Source organism: Pseudophryne corroboree, chromosome 5 (assembly GCF_028390025.1).
Source record: "Pseudophryne corroboree isolate aPseCor3 chromosome 5, aPseCor3.hap2, whole genome shotgun sequence".
Lineage (NCBI taxonomy): Eukaryota > Metazoa > Chordata > Amphibia > Anura > Myobatrachidae > Pseudophryne > Pseudophryne corroboree.
The window spans coordinates 44071778-44093647 of record NC_086448.1 but is presented as its reverse complement, the minus strand read 5'-3'; the positions used below and the strand labels follow the sequence as shown (position 1 = coordinate 44093647).

Sequence of the window (21870 nt, the reverse complement as noted above, 5' to 3'; positions counted from 1 at the left end):
TAAATAAATCAAATAAGATTTTAATATTCATTAATTTCTCTTTAACATAACCAATAAAAAGCAGGTGGAATACCAACCAGAAGTTTCATTTTTGTGAGTTTAAGTCCCCTAAATTCCCATTTTAAACTTTTAATTTTTCTTTAATCTCATAAAAAAGCCTCAGTATTATATTTAAAAAAATCTGTAAAATTTCATAACTAGCTGTTTGACAATGATTTTGTCCATAAACTTTAGTAATCAACAGAGTTAAAGTTAACAGCTAACTTTTCTCATTGGAAACTGTTCATAGAATTTTAATAAAATAAAATAAATGCCTAAATTAATGTTTGTTTTTTGCATCTTTTAATTTATTTAATCAATATCTTTTCTTGCTAGGAAGCAGGTAAAACACTCACTGGAGAACAGGACTAAAACCAATGGGCCTTCTGAATGTTAGGTAAGTAGTTGTAACTTCCAGTGGTCTTAATGTGCTAATAAACAAACATTTATGGAATACAATCTATCATGGTATTTTTGTTTCCTTAATGGCAAATGAACTGATTGGTCTGATACCTGATTACTAGGATGTCTTTCTTCAAACATGCCTACCTGCAGAATATTTTGCAGGTGTTACCAAACTGTTTTATAATGCTGAAATTCAATGTGGTGTTATCTATCCTATTAAATTGGACTGTTTATATTTGTTTCCCACTGTCTACAATGTTGGAGCTCACATTGGACACATTTCACCTTGGATGTCTTTACTATTGGTCCTAACTTCAAAGCCCCAACAGTGCTTTGCTGAAATATAAAGTTACAAGACAGTACACCATTATATTTCTTTGCACCTACTAAATGATGTCAATACACCAGTTTTTTTAAGCTTGTTCTGTGATACATCACAGGTAATCTAAATCAAAACAAAATTAACACATGGAATAATAGATGCAACAAGTCCTACTTACAGTAGGTGATCTTGTTCAGAAACTGTGGAAAAGTAATGTGATCTACAGTATATATCCGTGGTTTAAAATGTGGCCTTAGTTTCATTAACAGTTTGTTACTTGCCAATACTCCTTGAATATCATAAAGTTTTTACATTTTCTCAGACCATTATACAAAGGGCTTGAGAGACGCTAGGAGGGAAGTAATCATTATTCTTTCCCTTTGTTTTTTATAATGTCAACAGTAAAGTTATAGTTCAGAAAAAAAGGTTAAAGAAAATCCAAAAAGATAATTTATTTTACTAGACTTCCAAGTTTATTGTATCATTTTGGGATTATTTAACTGGTGCCAATTAGAAACTAACCCTAACCCTAAACAACAACCTGTGAGTAGGAAAATATTCCCAAATACAGCATCACAATGGTTTTACTCTTCTCATACAGGTAATGAGCTATATAAAATTAAGTGTAGTCCAAATGGTATATTTATAGGCCCGAAGGCATATCATTTATTTTTTGCTTCCATTCCTTAAAATAAAATCTTTAAAATGCAGTTGTTATTATTGTTCTGGAAATTTTATAGTAATTCTATAGCAAACAATAAAATTTCTTAAGGAGTAGAATTGGTCCACAGTTTCATATTATTATTTTTTTTGCAATAGATACAATGTATAAAAAGAAATAATAATTATAATAACAATAAAGCATAGCATAAAAATAAAGCTATAATAAGATAAGATAAAAGTCTCAGATTGATCTACTGCAATGTTTATCATGGGGTGTGCTGCTTCATAATGCATCTGGATTCGAAGTAAAAGGTAGATGCATACATTATTTTGTGGTCTGATTGATTAATTGATTTAGTCACAAGAGAGCAGAAAAAAGGACTTGGAATAGTAAAAATTATGGATAGTAGAAAATATAAAGTTATTTGTTAGCTAGAGTATGGATATTTAATGATGGATAATGTAGTGAGAAAGTGAATGTTAATACAGAGTATACTGTATAGTATATGGCTTTAAAAAATGCTATAGGAGTATTATTATTTATTTAATGATTTTATTACCAGTTATTTATATAGCGCACATATATTCTGCAGTGCTTTTACATATGAAAACTATATATATATAACAAAAAATTACATATAAAAAAGGTGCTACTACGGTAGTTTTCCCAAGCAACTGTATAAAAGAAGATAGTCAGTCTCCTCCGAGAGATACTGTACAAATGTGCAAGATGTACAGCGTTTGCCCAGAGACTGAGCCCTAATGAAGTGAACAGAGCTTCTAAAATGGCCTCATGGCTTATTTACTCATTGTCTGTGTTTGTGTATTAATGTCTATGAATTTCTTTTATTCAGTATAATAAATATAAATAGCCCATTATTATTTTAACAGCACTCTGTAAAATATTTATTTTATATATCTGTTTAGCGCTGTACACCTTGCACTTTTACAGATAATATTTGGCATCAGCCCATGCCCCAGTGGAGTTTACAATCTATGGGGCAGATGTATTAAGCCTGGAGAAATGATAAAGCAGTGATAAGTGGAAGGTGATAAATCACCAGCCAATCAGCTCCTGTCAATTTACATATTGGGCTGGTGCGTTATCACCTTGCATTTATCACTGCTTTATCACTTCTCCAGGCTTAATACATCTGCCGCTATATTCCCTACCACATGTACATGCACACACAAAAATGCTAGGGTTATTTTTTTTTGGGGGGGGGGAGCCAATTAACCTACCAGCGGATTGTGGGAGGAAACCGGAGTACCTGGAGGAAACCCACGCAAGCACAGGGAGAATATATAAACTCCACACATGTCCATGGTGGGAATCTAACCCATGACCTCAGTGCTGTGAGGCAGTAATGCTATCCTTTACACCACCCGTGCTATAATATTTACAGTGTTCCAATATTACCTGTTTCTTAAAGATAGTATTTTAAGAAACTGAAGCAAAAAGAAATCCTTTGCCTTTGAACCTGTAATATACTATTATATTTAATTTGAAATAATTCTTGTAAAACCATTGTGACAATTTATTTTAGTATATTTCTAGATACACAGGTTGTTGTTTGATGGTTTCTAGTTAGTGCCAGAGATTAATTTATTTATCAACTTTCCCGGAGAGGTCCTTATGATAGCTTTTTGCATCTCTGAGACCCCTACTCAGACTGCTTTACATCCCTGGAAATGCTGCTTATCTCCATTCAATATCTAAATCATGCAACTTCTACCTATAATTATCTCTAAACTATATCCTTCCCTTACACAGTGACCATACTGAATGTTATTCCAAGACTCATTTAAGTTTTCATTCTTTCTCTTCCATTGCCTTTTTAAAAAAATCTTCATTGTATTCTCATGAACTTCAGAAGAAAATTTAAAGTGCCTGCACAACTTCTGTCCTACCATATACATTTAGGGCCAAATGTAATAGAGTGAGAGTTTCAGAAAGTGAGAGATTTGGTAAGGTTTTTCAGGTTTTTTTTAAGTTGCAATCATTTACACTGCAAAACCAGGTTGATCTTGCTGTGTAAATGATAGCCACTTTAAAAGAAATGCAAAATCTTACCAACTCTCTCACTTTGTGAAACTCTGACTCTATTACATTTGGTCCATAGTGTGTTCCAAATTGCCCTCTCTGCTTCTCATGTGACCTTCTAATGTAACTTAAGCTCATATCCTCACTCGAATAGGCTGAAAGTCCTGGGGGTATATTTAATAAAGGTTGATATTCATTGATTGAAAATTGATCAAATTTGATGTCTTTCTGGGGTTAAAACACAGATACTGTACTAACATTTAATTTAAAAATGAATATCAAATATTATCTGCTTGTTAATGTTTGTACCCAATTCCGATTAAAATCGATTATCATTGATATAAGATTGATACATCAACTCAGCAATTTACTGCAGAACAGTGTAAACAGGGAAATGGTTTTCACTATATGATCACATTCGACATCAGTTTCAAGAAACACAGCTCTAAGGGATCAACCAAAACATTAAACTTTAGAAAAGCTAACTTCAGTATGCTGAGACGGGCACTAAATGACATTGACTGGGAAGTTTTGTTTCATGGTAAAGACACTACGGAAATGTGGGATGCTTTAAAAGGGTTGCTTAATAGCAATATTCACAAATTTATCCCCTGGGCAGTAAACGCAGGAGTACTAAACTCAAACCAATGTGGCTTAATAAGGAGGTCAAAGAAGAAATGGCTAAAAAGAGGCGTGCTTTCAAAGCATTTAAATCTAATGGAGGGGAGGAGTCATTCCTGTACTACATGAATTGCAATGAGAGATGCAAAAAAATAACAAGAGCAGCTAAAATTGTAAATGAAAAGCAAATGGCTAGAGAGTAAAACCAATACTAAAAAGTTTTATAAATACAGAATCAGTAAAAGATTAAAAAAAAGAGAATGTAAAAGATGAACTGGGAGCCTTGATAAACTATGACAAAATAAAAGCGGAAATACTGAACAAATTTTTTTCCATCGGTTTTCACCAGGTAATAACAGTTGGTGGTAGTAGTGCATAACGACAGTGAATGTGATGACTCTTGGCTAGATGCTTGCTTAAGTGAGGAAATAGTCCAGGAGAGACTAAGCAACATAAAGATTAATAAATCACCTGTTCCAGATAGTTTTCACCCGAGTGTTCTTATGGAGCTTAGGTCACAGCTAGCAAGAGCCCTATACTTGATTTTCTATAGTTCAGTTAGATCAGGCATGGTACCAGAGGATTGGTGTATAGCTGAGGTAGTGCCATTATTTAAAAAGGGAACTAAAAATCCTCCTGGTAACTATAGACTGGTTAGTTTGATCTCTTTAGTGGGGAAAATATTGGAATTTTTTTTAGGGATAGCACAGATGATTATCTTCAGGCTACTAAGATTATTAGCAAGAGTCAGCATGGGTTTCTTAGGCACAGATCACGTCAAACTAACTTAATTAGCTTCTCCAAGGAAGCGAGCGATAATCTTGACCAGGGAAAAGCAGTGAATGTGGTCTATTTTGAAAAAAACATCGATACATTGCCCCAGAGGAGACTGATCATCAATTTAAGGGAGCTTGGCCTAGGAAATACTATTTGTACATGGATAAGTAATTGGCTGGATAACAGGGTACAATGAGTAGTGGTCAGATGGAATGTTCTCCAGCTGGGCACCAGTAGTCATCGGAATACCGCAAGAGTCCATACATGGCCTGCTACTGTTCAATATATTTATTAATGACCTAGGAATAGGCCTGGAAAGCACTAGTGTCAATCTTTGCAGATGATATTAAACTGCGTAAGGTCATTAATTCGGAAATCAATGTGCAGTCTCTACAGAATGACTTATTTAATCTTGAAACCTGGGCGTCTAAATGAAGAATGAGGTTCAATATAGAAAAATGCAAAGTTATGCATTTTGGGATAGAAAACAAACGTGCATCCTACACATTAAATGGGTAAAATATAGGGATAACAGTAGTGGAAAAATATTTAGGAGTGCTCATTGATAATAGGCTTAATAACAGTACACAATGTCAAAATGTAGCAAAGAAGGCAAGTAAGGTGCTTGCGTGCATAAAACGGGGTATTGAGACAAGGGACAAGGATCTAATCCTGCCACTGTACAAATCATTGGTACGTCCGCACCTGGAATATTGTGTTCAGTTTTGGGCACCGCATTATAAAAGAGATATCGGAAACTCGAAAGAGTTCAAAGGAGAGCTACTAATTTGATTAAAGGGTTAGAGGCACTAGAGTATGAGGAAAGGCTTACTAGGTTAAATATGTATACACTAGAAAAGAGGCATCTAAGAGGAGACATTATTAATATCTTCAAATATGTAAAGAGACATTACAAGGAGTTAGCAGGGGATTTGATTATTAAAATAACTCTGTATAGGACACGTGGGCACTCACTGAGGCTAGAGGAGAGAAAATTCCATACACAACGTAGGAAAAAATTCTTCACAGTAAGGGCAATAACGATTTGGAACTCCCTGCCAGAAAAGGTGATAATGGCGGCCTCTGTAAATGTATTTAAAAATGGATTCAACAAATTTCTAACTGAAAAAAGTATCCAAGGCTATAGCATTTAATATATTGACATTAAATATCTGGGAGTGGTACAAATTATAGCTGTTAATTGGTACTAAACCATTACTTCAGCATGTACATTATAATGTACACAGTTTAATACAGAATACAGGTTGAACCCAATGGGCATTTTGCCTCTTTTAAACCCCATTAACTACTGTATGTTACTATGTTAATATAATGATCACCAGAGCTATGTCCAGTTGGATTGTCTCTTCAAGTTGGCTCAAGATTCTATGGAAATACTTGGGAACTGTTGAACTATTGATAAAGAGTTTATAAAGCTTATTGACACATATGGTCCTCTCATATCCTCACATGCCCCTGATGTGGCATAAGGCAAGGCATCGTAAAATGCCCCTGACGTGGCATAAAACACCCCTCATGCCCCTGACATGGCATCAGACACCACTTCATGCCCCTGATATGGCATCAGACACCCCTTCATGCCCCTGATATGGCTTCGTAATATCCCCACATGTCCCTAACATGATAATAGACATTCCCTCATGCCCATGATGAGGTATCATACATCCCTGAATGAACTTGATGTTACTACAGACATCCCAACATACCCCTGATGTGTCACCAGATACCCCCTTACCATTAGATCTCCCCATACACCTTTTATGTTGTATAAGGGTTATATGAACATTTGATTAGACCATGTTTTATAATTATAGAATTACAGTTGTGGTTGGCTGGGAGGGTATCCGGACTATAGATCTAAACTAAAAAGGTCTACAGTCAATAAGTCTACCACTAATGGTAGACATGCATTAGGTCAACAGGGTCAAAGCGTCAACAGGTTCAAAAGGTTGACATGTAAAATGTAGAGAGTTCAAAAGGACAACATGGTCAAAAGGTCGACATGACAATGGTTGACACACATGGTAGACACAAGTTTTTAATTTCTTTTTTTTTTCCAATTTTTTTCATACTTTACCATCCACGTGGACAATGATTAGGAATATTACAGCTGTGCAAAGCACCTTGCCCGAAGAGGATGTGGTACACTAATGGGACTTGTTTGTGGCAGAAAAGTGACAAAACACACAAAAAAAGAGAAAATTGCGTCTACCTCTTTTGTGTCGACCATTAACATGTCGACCTTTTGATTCTGTCGACCTTTTGACCATGACGACCTTTCCTACTGTCTACCTATTCTACAGTATGTTGACCTTTTGACCCTGTCAATCTTTTGACCCCCTCAACCTAATGCATGTCTACCATTAGTGGTAGACCTACTGTATTAACTGTAGACATTTTAGTGTAGTTCTAATAATCCACACCCAGCAAAAGTACATACTTTCCTCCTCTTATAGCCTTTACTCAGAATGTGATTTTCCAATAGTGTGCAAATGGACAGGTACTGAAATGCAACACAGCTGCAGGACCTACCCTGAGCCATTATTCAACCATGCATTTTTGCCTTTGGCCCCCACTCAGATTACTTAGCGCAGTATGCCATCTGAATTTGGTAAAACAATGCCTTGTAAATGATTGCCCCTTTAGAAAAAATGCCAGAGTTCAGCCGACATCCCGCATGGCCACCAAACTCGGGCATCATTACATCCGGCCGTTAGTCTTACTGTAAATGCAATAATATTGGCAATTTGTTAGTCAAGTGACAACTTGTTAAAGCAAAATGTGTTTGACAAGTTCATGTGCAGAGAACTCACAGAATCCATTGGAAGCATACATTTCATTTGTAACCTGGAAAATAGCTGTTTAAGAATGAATCTTCAAGAAAATATCTAAAACTTTCCCATGAAGCACTCTGGCTAATACATTATTGTGTATTATGCCTATTACATTTCTATTATATTTTCCATTAGCACCACAGTAATAATCCCAGCAAAGTTCTTGAGGTCTTAGCTTAAAAGCTTCATATCACACAGAGAGGAACTATTTTCCATTAATTCACAACCAACATCTATTTTCCTAGCTGTTAGTTAACTCATTTAGATACTTATTAATTTAGTTATCTGTCCATTAATGTATTCATTCTCTTTTCTATAATGTACTGTACTTTAGGAAAAAAATCTATCATTGCCCAGATGGCCCAGCTGTTGCTCACAAGTTTTTGTTTTTTTTGTCTCTTTCCAAATAGTCCCATCTCTCTATTTCCTGCACCCAACTCTCTCTCTTCCCACAATGTATTCCATCTCTCACACTTTTTCCATTCCTACAATCTCTTTCTATATCTGTTTCTACTTCTCTTTCCCTACCCCTCTCTCTCTCTCTCTCTCTCTCTCTCTCTCTCTCTCTCTCTCTCATATCTGACCTGTTTTCTCACTGTCTGTAATTACCCCTCTTTTTCCCATCTCTCTCTGTCTCTCGCATTTATCTCTCACCCACTTACCCCTCTTCTCTCTCATGCTTTTTTATCTCTCTTTTTTTTCTCCCCTACTGTTTTATCTATTTATGGTACCACTCCCACCTTGATCTTCTCCACAGTCTTGTGTATTGCTGCTGCTCTCTTTTTACTGTTTATTTGTGTTTGATTTATTAAAGTACATTATTTTTATTTTATTTGTGTGTTGCTTTGACAGTTTATTTCCTGATCAGGCCATGTGCATTTCTTTTTTCTTGTCGTATTTTTTTTTATTTTTACCACCACCACCACCACCACCACCACCACCACAACAACAACCACCTTGATCTTTCACCACCCACTCTTTCCTCAACCACTTTGTTGCTTATTTAGTTCACCCTCCTTTTCCATTTTTCTATGTTTATAATAATAATATTAACAGCTACATATGTGTATGTGTATATATATATATATATATATATATATATATATATACATATATATACAGTATATATATATATATATATATATAAATAGAAGAAGAATGGAGTGCGCAGGTATGAGAAAAATATCACAAATTCATTTATTGAACAATAATGCTCACATACATCTTAGCTCTTGAAGATCAGCATGGTCGGTCGTTTGGCTGTAAGTATCCACGGGTGTCTCCCACTGGGACTCGCTCAGGACGGCACACCACACAGCGCGGTCAGACGTTATTCATCCGACACACCTGGACCAGACTTTCAGACGTCTCACACGTCTAACGCTCCACAAGCCACGCCCAACGCGTTTCGTCTACGGACTTCGTCAGGGGGTGTGGCTACAATCTATTCTTTGATGGATTTATACCTCCTAACACACCTGTTAACAGTTCTAGAGACTAATATGGGAAGATACTACAGCATGCAAGCATCTCATCTTGAACTCTTGCAAAATTGGACTCTCTGGGAGGCTGAGAGGTTTCACAAGAAAAGTCCAGAAGCAGAGTATTGTGTCCCTCCTGGAGAGGGTCATGTTGGGAGGTATGCTTTAATAGGATCCACAGACGCCAACACAACACTTTATGATCAATACAATTACAGAACATGGTTTAACCTAACCGATGACATGTGAAATTAATTTCAAACCTCTCAGCCTCCCAGAGAGTCCAATTTTGCAAGAGTTCAAGATGAGATGCTTGCATGCTGTAGTATCTTCCCATATTAGTCTCTAGAACTGTTAACAGGTGTGTTAGGAGGTATAAATCCATCAAAGAATAGATTGTAGCCACACCCCCTGACGAAGTCCGTAGACGAAACGCGTTGGGCGTGGCTTGTGGAGCGTTAGACGTGTGAGACGTCTGAAAGTCTGGTCCAGGTGTGTCGGATGAATAACGTCTGACCGCGCTGTGTGGTGTGCCGTCCTGAGCGAGTCCCAGTGGGAGACACCCGTGGATACTTACAGCCAAACGACCGACCATGCTGATCTTCAAGAGCTAATATGTATGTGAGCATTATTGTTCAATAAATGAATTTGTGATATTTTTCTCATACCTGCGCACTCCATTCTTCTTCTATTTACATGTACATTGGATCCAGTGGTTCTGGTCCCAAAAAAGGAGGAAGCAGCAGGATACATCTTAAAGAACTCAGTATTGTATGGACACAGACTGTTATTTATTGATACTGAATTTGAGGTGGATGTGGATGCGCAGCTATTTCTTTGTATCATATATATATATATATATATATATATATTAGTTCACTTGCTGTCTTAATATCTTCTATTTATTTGAGTAATATTTATGTTATCAATGAAATACCGTTGAACAATAAATCAGATCTTAACAACAATGCAACAATGTTGTGATATGAAAAGTCTTAAAGATCACATGGACAAGACTGATGCATAAGGAGCCCGCTCTCACATTACCCATGCAACCAGGAGTGCTATTGACATAAACTTGAGTTTTTCTCACTTGCATACGTGTCTCATCTTTATCGGGTGGTGTGTTGGTAGTGATGCGGCAACAATGTATGCTTACATAGGCAGATTCAGTGGATGGAACCAAGGCATGTAACCGTAGCTAGTTTTATTTTGCTGTACAGAAAATATAAAAATTAAAAATAAATCCTTGCCCATCTGAACACTACTAAACAATACAGATCACCTTTCTCAGAATGGTAGGACCCCTATCACAAACATAGTCATATGTACAGTACTAACAGTTAGTAAATCACATTGTCTCATAAAAAGCTTGCTGCCTGTTTCCCTAAGTAGTGAGTCCCTGAGTAAAACACTGACACACCTTATATCAGCCTCAGGAACTAATTAGCCTGCTCTCAGGCTGAAGACCCAAAATGGGCCTAATGGGTGGAGCTTGCCCTCTCTCTCCATCCATAGCCCCAGGAACCCTTAACCAGCTTTACTAAAGCCCAAAATCTATCCAAGTCTGTTTTGCCAAAACAGACATTTCTTGGGGGTTTACATTGTATACTGTAGGTCAGAATCTAGGGACAAACATACAGTATCTCCCATTTATAACTTCCCCAGCACTTTTATCACATATCCCCATTTTGTTTCAACCTGTGCGAAGGAACAACTGCAGCCCCCAAACAAAAAACACATGACAAAGAGTCTATTGGCTTCCTGGCCTGTGCTCAAATAAAAATTCTGAGTTTTGCAATACCAACAACCATCTCACAGCAGGTAGTACCTGAGAGGTTCTAATGCCCACTTGATTGCCAATGCTTCTCTTTTTACAATGGCATAGATTCTCATATGTACATTTTACATCCTGCTTAAATAAATAAGAGCATTGTGTGTAGATACAGAGACTCATTCAATTCAAGCTTTGTTCCAAAGAAAAAGACACTCTCTATCTGATGATGTCACCCCAGATCGGTCCACTCCAGTGATGTTCATAGCAGCCTTGGGGAAGACCTAGCAAACTATTATTATAGTAAAAATTTGGGATGTTCTGCTCATGCTGCCGATGTCGGGGATTCAGGGAAATCAATCATGATGGAGATCCCAGATTCCAACCAAAAATGATCAACGACAGTAGTTAGGAATTTGTAACATGCTGAATTTTCCTGATTCCCTGATGGACCACTGATCATTGATGTCCATTGATTGGTGGTTTTGATTGGTGATCAGTGGATGGGATTGGCGTTGGGGAATAGTGGTGCTGATAAATGACCTGCATAACACAACCTACTACTTGCAGCATATTGGACACAATATCTTTAGACTATACAGATGTGTCCTTATATGTTGTTGCTGCAGAATATCCCGGTGCTCTATAGCATGGCCTCCTAGATTATAAAAGCTAATGTCACTACCCACTAACTATACTGGCTTCCCCAGTTACTGTATGGGTAGTGGGAGTGCGCATGCAGACACTCCCTGCTACCTCACACTGTGCCACTGCATGCTGCACATTGTGGGCAAAGATGGGTGAGGACACATATCTACTTGCTCTCCTATTAATAAAGAACAAGTGTTCTAGTACATTGAATGTCTAATATGATACTATTCAAAAATTAACATATCAACAGGTTTCATGAGTATTGCATGATTACGTGCAATTCCATTTATGTATTTATTATATTCCACAATGGGCATCATAGACCTACAGCATACAGGGCTAGCTAAATCTCTGAGTCACTACAGTATGCTAGTCTGTCTTCTAGTATATAGATTATTGGAATACAGTGTTCTTGTTATACAGCTCCTGAAGTATCTCTCCATTGTTATCACTGTAAAAATAGAGATAATTAAATTCTCTCCTAGTCAGTCAGATTTTAGAATGAATATGCATTACTTTGATCTCCATTACAAACATCTGCAAACATATAGGAAGCCACAATCCATGGCAACGGGTCTCTGCTACATGACAATAGCACCTACTTTGGGTCAGACATTTCTGTATTTCTGTATTGAGAGCCAACTCACATCGGAGGCACCCCAGGATCCTCCAGCCTGGCCTTACAAGCATTATCAGGCCCACCAACTATTTATCCCATCCATGGCTCTAACAACAGTGATACACATTATGGCAGTTGCTCAATAAATGTATTGGCCCATCACAGGTGTTGTGGAGCGCACAATCAGGGAGGTCTACTGTATAAAGCCTCTTAAAGAGTGACCAATTGGACAAGTGGAGAATTTTTCTATACTTGATACATCATCCCCCAACTCCTTATAGAACTCATACTTAGTATTGAATAGATTACCTATTTAGCCATTATTCGGTGTCACCCATTTGATGGTCGATATATATAGTACAGAGCACAGACACATACTTAACTTGCATGCAACTAGTGCTGGCAGTAGTATTAGCAGGCCACCTTCTGTTTACAGAGTGCCATTTGTCTTTCGGGGGTTTAGGACAAAAGACACAGCCAACTTCTTAAACAGGTGTAGACCCTACATTGGTACTCAAGTGCAAACACAAAGATAAAACCCTAAACCTCCTGACTGCACTTTAGGACCAAACACTTCAGATGGCCACATATGCAGATGTGTCCTCATACATCTAGCCTCAATACAACATGCATCTGCCAGGTCCTGTGCATCGCAGCTAGCATTGGGTGTCTTTTTCACAATGAAATGTGACTAGGACGCTTAAGGAGACTGTGCTGATTAATTTGGTATGTGACATTTACCAAATTTGTGTGATTGAGATTGTATGTGAAGCACAGCAGAACTTTGCATGGAAAAACCTGCAACCGCCGCATGGTTGTACTTTGTATACAGATTCCGAGACTTAGTCATACACAGATATACACCTGTCATATATTAATAATCAGCATAGTCTACTGGTTCATGTTAGTTGCATAGAACTGTAACTAAGATACATTTTCAGCAACAAGGATACAAAAAAGGTGCCCAATGCTAATAGTGTCTCACAGGTCCTAGCACATAGGCAGGGCCGGTTCTGGCGCTCTGTGCGCCCCGGGTGGCAATAGGGGGCGTGGCTTCGTACAGGGGGCATGGTCATTTACGCCCCCTGTACAGACTGAAATGATGTGCGGTGCGCGATGATGTCATCGCGCACCGCACAGCAAAGGTCCTCTCCACGAAGGGAAACTAGATTCGTAGCACCGCACAGTAAAAGGACCTCTCCACGAAGGGAAACTGTCTAGTTTCCCTTCACAGCGGCAGCGGCCAGCGGGCAACGGGGGGCACACAGCATCAGCGGATCTTGCCCTGGTGCGGCGCCCTCCGGATGGCGCCCTGCGCCCTCTGGAAGGCAGCGCCCCGGGCAAAAGTCCTGCTTGCCCGTGGCAAGATCCGCTACTGCACACAGGGGGTCATTCCGAGTTGATCGCTCGCTAGCTTCTTTTTGCAGCCGTGCAAATGCACAGTCGCTGCTCACTGGGGAGTGTATTTTAGCTGTGCAAGTGTGCGAACGCCTGTGCAGCCGAGTAGTAAGAAAACAGTTTATGCAGTTTCTGAGTAGGTCTGAACTTACTCAGCCGCTGCGATCACTTGACCTTGTCTGGTCCCGGAATAGACGTCAGACACCCGCCCTGCAAACACTTGGACGCGCCTGCGTTTTTCCACTCCCTGAAAATGGTCAGTTGACACCCATAACGCCCTCTTCCTGTCAGTTGTCTTGCGATCAGCTGTGCGAATGGATTCTTTGTTAAATCCATCGCACAGTAATGATCCGCTTTGTACCCGTATGACACACCTGCGCATTGCGGTGCATACGCATGCGCAGTAGTGACCTGATCACTGCGCGGTATGTATGTTCTCCTTTTTTTCCGGGTTGGTTTTGCCTTGCAAATTATTGCTGCCTTAAAACAAGGGGCCTAATTCAGACCCAGCAAACGACCGTCGGATGTCTGGCATGCACCGTCGCACTGCAACGCCGGTGCATGTGCAGTTCAGACCTGGTCAGCTGCTGTACGAAAATTCACAGCAACGATCAGGTCTGAATTCGGCTTAATGTACAAGTTCAGCCGGAATCTCAGCGCTCCGGCAGTCTCGCATTGCATTACACCTGGCCCCATGTTCTTTGTTATAGAATCACTTGTACACACAGTACAGTATATTTTAAACCTTTCAGGTTTGTGGTGTTTTTTAATATATAATTAAGAAGGTTCATAAGTAAAGAAGACAGGAAAAGCTCCAGTGTCTGTTTTTTTAATATCTGCATGTACATTTTTGCTTACTTAATTTAGTCTTCTTGGCTATTATGTGGCATAATGAGACGTCATGAAAGCAGATCTTTCTTTGGAAGGGTTAGGCTCTTTCTTCCTTTTGATGTATCATGAAAGTAACCTTGACATATATCTTCATTGAGACTCCAGGAAAGCGTGAATATATTATCGGAATGCCAACTAAATTATCTGTGTGAACGTTAGACCTTTCATCATCAATGCCTTGTTGCCGTTTTGTTTGTGGGTGTTTGTAATTAAAATGCTTTACTACTGTAGGTATGCTAACTCTATTCCGGCATGGTTGTGGACACTTTTCATCAAGTGCTTTCAGTCTGACACAGTCAGGTGCCCACTGGAACCCCGTACTACATACTGGAGCAGATGTATGATCATCCACTATCGGGGAGAAGTGGTATCAGCGCACTATGCACCCCTATCATTATTGACGCTGCTGTCTTTAAGATAGCACGCCAATATGCCAGGCTATGTATGAATGTTCAGTGGCACTGACCATTCCGACACCTGCAGCTATCGACTTAGACAGCTGCAGGGGTCGTTGCCCATTCATCACGGCTACTATCATGTACTTAGTAGAATCCTGATTTTGTGTAGATGTGGTGGAGCTTAGAACAACCAAGTTTCCAGTGTAGTTAGTAATGGATTTTGTCTTATAAATATGGTTGTGTGCACTATGAATTATGGGGCAGATGTATTAAGCCTAGAGAAGTGATAAGTGCAAGGTAATAATGCACCAGCCAGTCAGCTCCTGTCAATTTACATATTGGCGCTGATTGGCTGTTGTGTTATCACCTTGCACTTATCACTTCTCCAGGCTTAACACATCTGCCCCATTGAAATATGAGCAACCAGGATATTTTCATGTCTTTTTAAATGCTAATTTTGAGTTCTGTTTGTTGTGCACAAGTGAATGTAAAGAACTTGCCACTCATGGAATGTGTCCAATTCTAGACTATTATCTGTTTTATATCTTGGGCATTTTCTGAAGACAGAGAATCCACCTATAAACTAAAATATCAAAACCCTGGGTTTGTCCGGATTACATATGTTTTGGCATACCTCCCAACTATCCCAATTTCAGCGGGATAGTCCCGCTATTTGGAAACTGTCCCGCTGTCCCTCCCGCAGGTCACAGTGTCCCACGGGTGGGGGTGGGCGGCAGTTGGGGGAACCAGTGATCACCGCTGCTCTGCTTTGCAAAGCAGCCTGTGATCCCTGAATGCGCACAGCATCTGAACAGTGAGGGGAGGAGAGGAAGGGGCTGCCCAGCTGCTCAAGGAGCACTGGGCACGCCCCCAAAACAGCAAAAATTGGGGATAGTAGCGTGATGCCCCGCCCCATCAACCGAGGCCCCACCCACTTTCCGGCTAATGCCGCGCCTTCGCTCCATGGATACCGAAAGTTGGGAGGTATGGTTTTGGAGAATAATATGATTGCATGAGACAGGATAGTACTGTATGACATATGACATGTATGACTTGTAATACTGAATATCTCTAATGTAGCAGAGAACCAAATATATGTTGATAAGCATTCTGTTACACCCCTAGTATGAGTGACCATCAAAACAAAGTCTAATGCTTATTAGAAATACTCCCAATAGTTTGGTCATTGGACCTCCTTGTTGTGAGGTCTTACGTGTAGTAGGTGTAATACCTCACGTGGTGGTAACATACTGCACATAAGTCACCACAGTCTCCAATAGCTCTGTGCTAAGCCTGGTTTTATTACTAATTGGGTTAATAAAGATGGATACATTTGCTTCTTCTATCGCAGTTACTTCTAGATCTATGATGATTTTATTTTGTATTATAATTATTATTTTTGATTTATTATATAGCATATTTTTATTACTCAATTCTCTATGGAGAATATTTTAGCAAATTCTTCAGAAGCCCTTTATTCTACCTTGAAAACATGCATAGAACATTCAAATACACACAGATACTGCCCTGGCTGGAATTGAACCAGTGTTAGACTGGCCCACAGGGGCACAGGGGAAACAACCAGAGGGCCCCACTGTCTGGGGGCCCACCTCCTCCTCTAGGGATCAGGTTCTAGACTGTGCACTCAAAATTATACATTATACATATGTAACCTTGTAGTGCACAGAACTATGTGGCAGCTGGCCACACCCACTCTGGAGTGGCCACACCCCTAAACATGGGCCGCTTCTATTGCATCACCCCGGTGGGCCCTTCATGCCCAAGTCCGACACTGAATTGAACCCATAGCCCCACGCTATGGGAAGTCTTTCCTACTGTACTGTAATGTCCAGGAGTCTCCTGAATTTCTAGGAGGTCTCTTGCATTCCCAGGAGAGTAGACCATTCTCCCTGATTCCACACTCTTTCCCAGTAAAGTGGGCAGCCCAAGGGTTTTCTTATGTAATTTACGGTGAAACATATCATCATAGCACCTCCCCCAATACCTAAAACAATAAGCTGTATAATTCTGCAGAGGAGAGTATTTAAAAGCAGGCAAGTATGAGACTGCAGTGCTGTGTGCTGTAATACAATGCTGCCATTTTTTTATCTCTTTACTTTTTTTCACAGTTGTATTCCTTATCTAGGAGATACCCTTTAATAGTTATTGGACAATCCGGTAGATGTTGATTATTTTGAAGAAGGGATTCATTTGCATCTACTATATTAGATCTAAATCAGCCTGGATCTACTGATAATGGCTTACATAAGGCAGCGACTCTGTTATTGTGTTGAATTTTTATTAGATTATCTTGTGCCTGGGAGAGTGCTTTGGTGATGGTTCACTGAATCTCATTACTCTGCTCAGTACCACTGGCATGAGGCTGTTAAGAGCACACTGACACATTTTCTTCTTTGACACATTTTACCTTCTTGCTGTGTAAATGACTTATGAGTTTGTGTGATCCTCGGCAGTCCCCAGGCATTGAGTCCCTTTCAAATCTGACAAAAAGAAAAGACTACTTCAAACATATATACAATTTGCTCAGTTATGTAAAACTTTATTATGTTAGATTGGCAAAACCATAAATATTGGTCCAGTTATGAAGGAGTGAAAACCCTGTGATCTTCAGTACTTTACTGTAGTTGCCCACTGTTGTATCTCAACATTTAAGGAGAAACAAGTTTTATTTTAGATAAAAAGTGCAAATATGTTAAAAAAAATAATGGCAATATGCAGATTGTAGAATGACTTCTGTCCATGATTTTAATGAACATGTCTGGAATTGTCATTATTACTAAAAGGTCACATGTTGTGCATAAAGAAACTTGAAAATTAGTTGAGTATGGTAAGCTATATTTCTTAACTTGGATCCAGTGTTTCCTTGGTCCACTTGGTCTTCTGATGTATCCTAGTTTCCAGCGCTGATAGGTCAACAGTTATAAGGTTGACACCAAAAGGTCAACATGCATATGGTCAACAGGTTGAAATGGTTGACATGACAATAGTCGATACAGCATACTGTCAACATGAGTGTTTTGGAAGAAAAACAATTTTTTGGACTTTTCCATACTTTACCATCCACGTGGACTTTCAGAAGAAGTAGCCTCTCCCCAAGCATGGCAAGCAAAGCGAGACATGTGAGGGGATGCGGGGTACCAATTATGGGTCCACATGTTGGAAGGAAAATTTTGACACAAAAAATCATCAAAAACTAATGTCAGACTTTCCATAACTCAATCATTTCCATGTTGGCCTGTAGACCTTTTGACTATGTTGACTTTGTGCATTTCGACCATTTGATGTTGACCTAGACATTGTTGACCTTCTGACTGTCGACCCTTTGATCCATAACCCTATAGGCAAGGCTGTTTCAGACAGTCATTCGTATTGTCGACGGATTTCTTCTACAATTAACATTCTCACTGCCTTTGTGAAGCAGATAATATCTAAGAGTGGTGTAACATTTGAAGCTTTGGAGTACCTCAGATAAATTGTTCTCGGTACTTTAGCTAAACTTTAGATTTTTTTTAATTAAATTTGTTTAATTTGTTTTATTTCTGTAATTGCACATTTTTTTAAATCTCTTTCTTTGTTCCCCAGGGATTTCTCATTCTACATACTGTTCAGATGGCTGCTGAACTGCTCAATACTCACCAATGTGCCTACAGGAAATACATTGCTTGAAAATGAAACATTATTATTTTTTTGTTTCCCGCAGAAAAGATTTTCAAAAGACTGTATATTATCAAACATAAAATTTTACAAGTGGTTTGTGTTCCAAAAATGAATAAAAACTGTGTTTTCAATATCTTCCTGTTTGGAAACAAAACCCTTGTGTTTTTGTCTGTTTCTACATTTTATAACCATACCTGTCCTGATGACAAAATAACACTTCCCCACACCGCCTGTGAATGCCTGGTGTGTTCCTCTGATCTGGTAATTGAAACCAGTCAGATCCATTTTATCTGAAGAACATTTACAATTTCCTGACACTATATGACACTCATAGAGCACATTTGTAAAAAGTGTCTGGTACTGAAAATGGTCGTGTACGTTAATATTCTGACTAGAAATTCTTTACCTAACAATAGTTTCTTGGTCTTAAATGTTTAATGCGTGTGTGTGTGTGTGTGTGTGTGTGTGTGTGTGTGTGGGGGGGGGTTAAATGAACTTTAGTTTGTCAAATTCTCTGTATGAGATATCTGTGGCAGGATTTATAAAGGTCATTTTATTAAAGTTAAGACTCCACAGGCTTTGTCTTCAATAAAATGGTGCCTTTTAAATCTTGCAGTTCATTATATTTCCCCATTGGTGATCTAATATAACTGTCACCTGCAGTCACTGGTTGCTGTCTTTGTTGGTTGCAGAACCAATATATTTGTAAGAATTCTGCCTATTGGTTCACTAGGAACCAGTGACATAATTGAAGCACAAAGAGGAGACATTTTGTGGACTGGACATATATTTATAGGAATGCAGCCTATCAATTCACTTTGATAAAGACCTCAAGTAGACAGCCATTTTGTTAGATGAACTGATTTTCATAATTACACCTATAATAATTTACTAGGGACTACCAATATACATGAAAATGCATGTATTCAAGTAACTAACAATGTGTTGTCATATAATCTCTCTAATTCTAAGCCTCTTTTACAGTATATCAAGTTAGCTAATGACTATCCTTTTTCATGAATACTGGCTTATTCCACATCATGGCTGCAGCACTGTGTATAAGTGATAGGATTGCATTAATATAAGTTTATGTATTTAGAGTAGGGAAAGGCAAAATACTGTACATGTAACATTGTTATTCTCTTTGTAAATAATGTCATGATGATTGTCACACAAAACATCTGATTGTATTTTTCCTTCTCAAAAACATTAATTTACCATATACAGATGGAGCCACACTTATCTAACCTTCCTAGTTGCAGGCGTGCCCTCCCGGCGTGACTAGGTGATCCGTCCGCCTAGTCATGCCGGGAGTGCACAGAACCACTTCCCATTGTGTCTCTGTCTGGGCACACGCGCCCGCCTGGATGGAGATGCTTTCTATTAAAGTGAATGGGGCGCTTCTCCATCCAGGCACGCATGCCTGTCAAGATGGAGACACTCACAGCATCTCCATGCACCCAGGTGGGCATGCCTAGTCCCCGACGGAGCCACGACTACCGTGGCTCCATCTGTATGGTGGCACATGTATTGATGTTTGGAGAGGAATAATGTACCAACCAATCAGCTCCTAGCTGTTATAATTTGTGTTTGAAAAATGACAGTTAGGAGCTGGTTTGGTTGGTAGTTTGGAGTCTATGTACTAAGCCTTGGAGAAAGATAAAATGGACAAAGATAAAGCACCAGCCAATCAGCTCCTAACTGCTATGTTACAGGCTGTGTTTGAAAAATGACAGGAGCTGGTTGGTTGGTACTTATCTCTGTCCACTCTATCTCATTCCAAGGCTTAGTACATAGGCCCTCATTCCGAGTTGTTCGCTCGCAAGTGGATTTTAGCAGATTTGCTCATGCTAAGCCGCCGCCTACTGGGAGTGAATCTTAGCATCTTAAAATTGCGAACGATGTATTCGCAATATTGCGATTACACACCTCGTAGCAGTTTCTGAGTAGCTTCAGACTTACTCGGCATCTGCGATCAGTTCAGTGCTTGTCGTTCCTGGTTTGACATCACAAACACACCCAGCGTTCGCCCAGACACTCCTCCGTTTCTCCAGCCACTCCTGCGTTTTTTCCGGAAACGGTAGCGTTTTTTCCCACACGCCCATAAAACGGCCTGTTTCCGCCCAGTAACACCCATTTCCTGTCAATCACATTACGATCGCCAGAACGATGAAAAAGCCGTGAGTAAAATTCCTAACTGCATAGCAAATTTACTTGGCGCAGTCGCAGTGCGGACATTGCGCATGCGCATTAAGCGGAAAATCGCTGCGATGCGAAGATTTTTACCGAACGAACAACTCGGAATGAGGGCCATAGACCCCTGTATCTCTCTTCACTCTATCTCTCACCAAGCAGGGATAAATATGCCCCATTATAAATTCTTGAACCGCCGTTTTGGTCACATTCTAAAGTTAGCAGTGGTAGTGTATGGCCTCTGAGGTGGTAAAATGAATAACTGTTAAAGCAAAGTCCAGCATACTGTATACTGTAGTATCAAGCTGTTAGAAGTTGTGTTCCCCTGCAATGTAAAATAAAAAATATAGGATACATCTCTTAATTATAAGTGTTTTATTATATAAATATCCAATCTTTTCTGTTACATTGCTTTAGTTTCTTAATAAGTTTGCCTTTTATTGTACAGTGTTTGTGGAAAATAACAAAAATCATTCAAATTTCATATGATTTGTGGAAAGCTTTTCTATCAACTGACAGGGAACTGTCCATAGCCTGGGCTGCCTAAGGGAATCTCTGGGTTGGGGCATCCCTTTCTTGGAGCATCAACCCCAGCCTGCATGCACAGTCTCTGCAAAATCTGGTGCTACAAATGCAGCCTAGCAGGTGTGACTATATGGACCCTCCCCAGGATATGACTGCAGATTTGCCAAAAGCCAGTGTTGCTCATGAAGCCTTCAGTAGGAGAGTGTGATTGCATGGACCAATAACAATGAATTGGGCCACACAGTCACTTTTCCTTGCCATCAGTCCAGCTCAAATGGGGCTATGGATTGGGGGATTATTATTATTATTATTATCCTTTATTTATATGGTGCCACAAGGGTTCCGCAGCACCCAATTACAGAGTACATAGATGAATAATCAAAAACCGGAAAACAGTAACTTACAGTTGATGACAGTATAGGACAAGTACAGGGTAAATAAACATAGTTACATCAGCAGATGACACTGGAATAAGTATCAGGTGGCAGAAGACTGCTGGATTTGGTGCAGTTGAAGATTATTAAAGTAAGAAAAAG

General features: G+C 39.3%; 1 protein-coding gene across 1 annotated transcript in view; it reads left to right on the top strand.

Annotated features, from left to right (window-relative positions):
* Positions 1-18749, top strand: part of KHDRBS3 (KH RNA binding domain containing, signal transduction associated 3) — a 187061-nt gene extending 168312 nt beyond the window's left edge. The window contains exons 11-12 of the transcript XR_010177569.1: positions 376-436; positions 18542-18749. The gene's annotated coding sequence lies outside the window, so the exon portion shown is untranslated. The remainder of the gene's footprint in view (positions 1-375; positions 437-18541) is intronic.
* The last annotated feature ends 3121 nt before the right edge of the window (positions 18750-21870 follow it).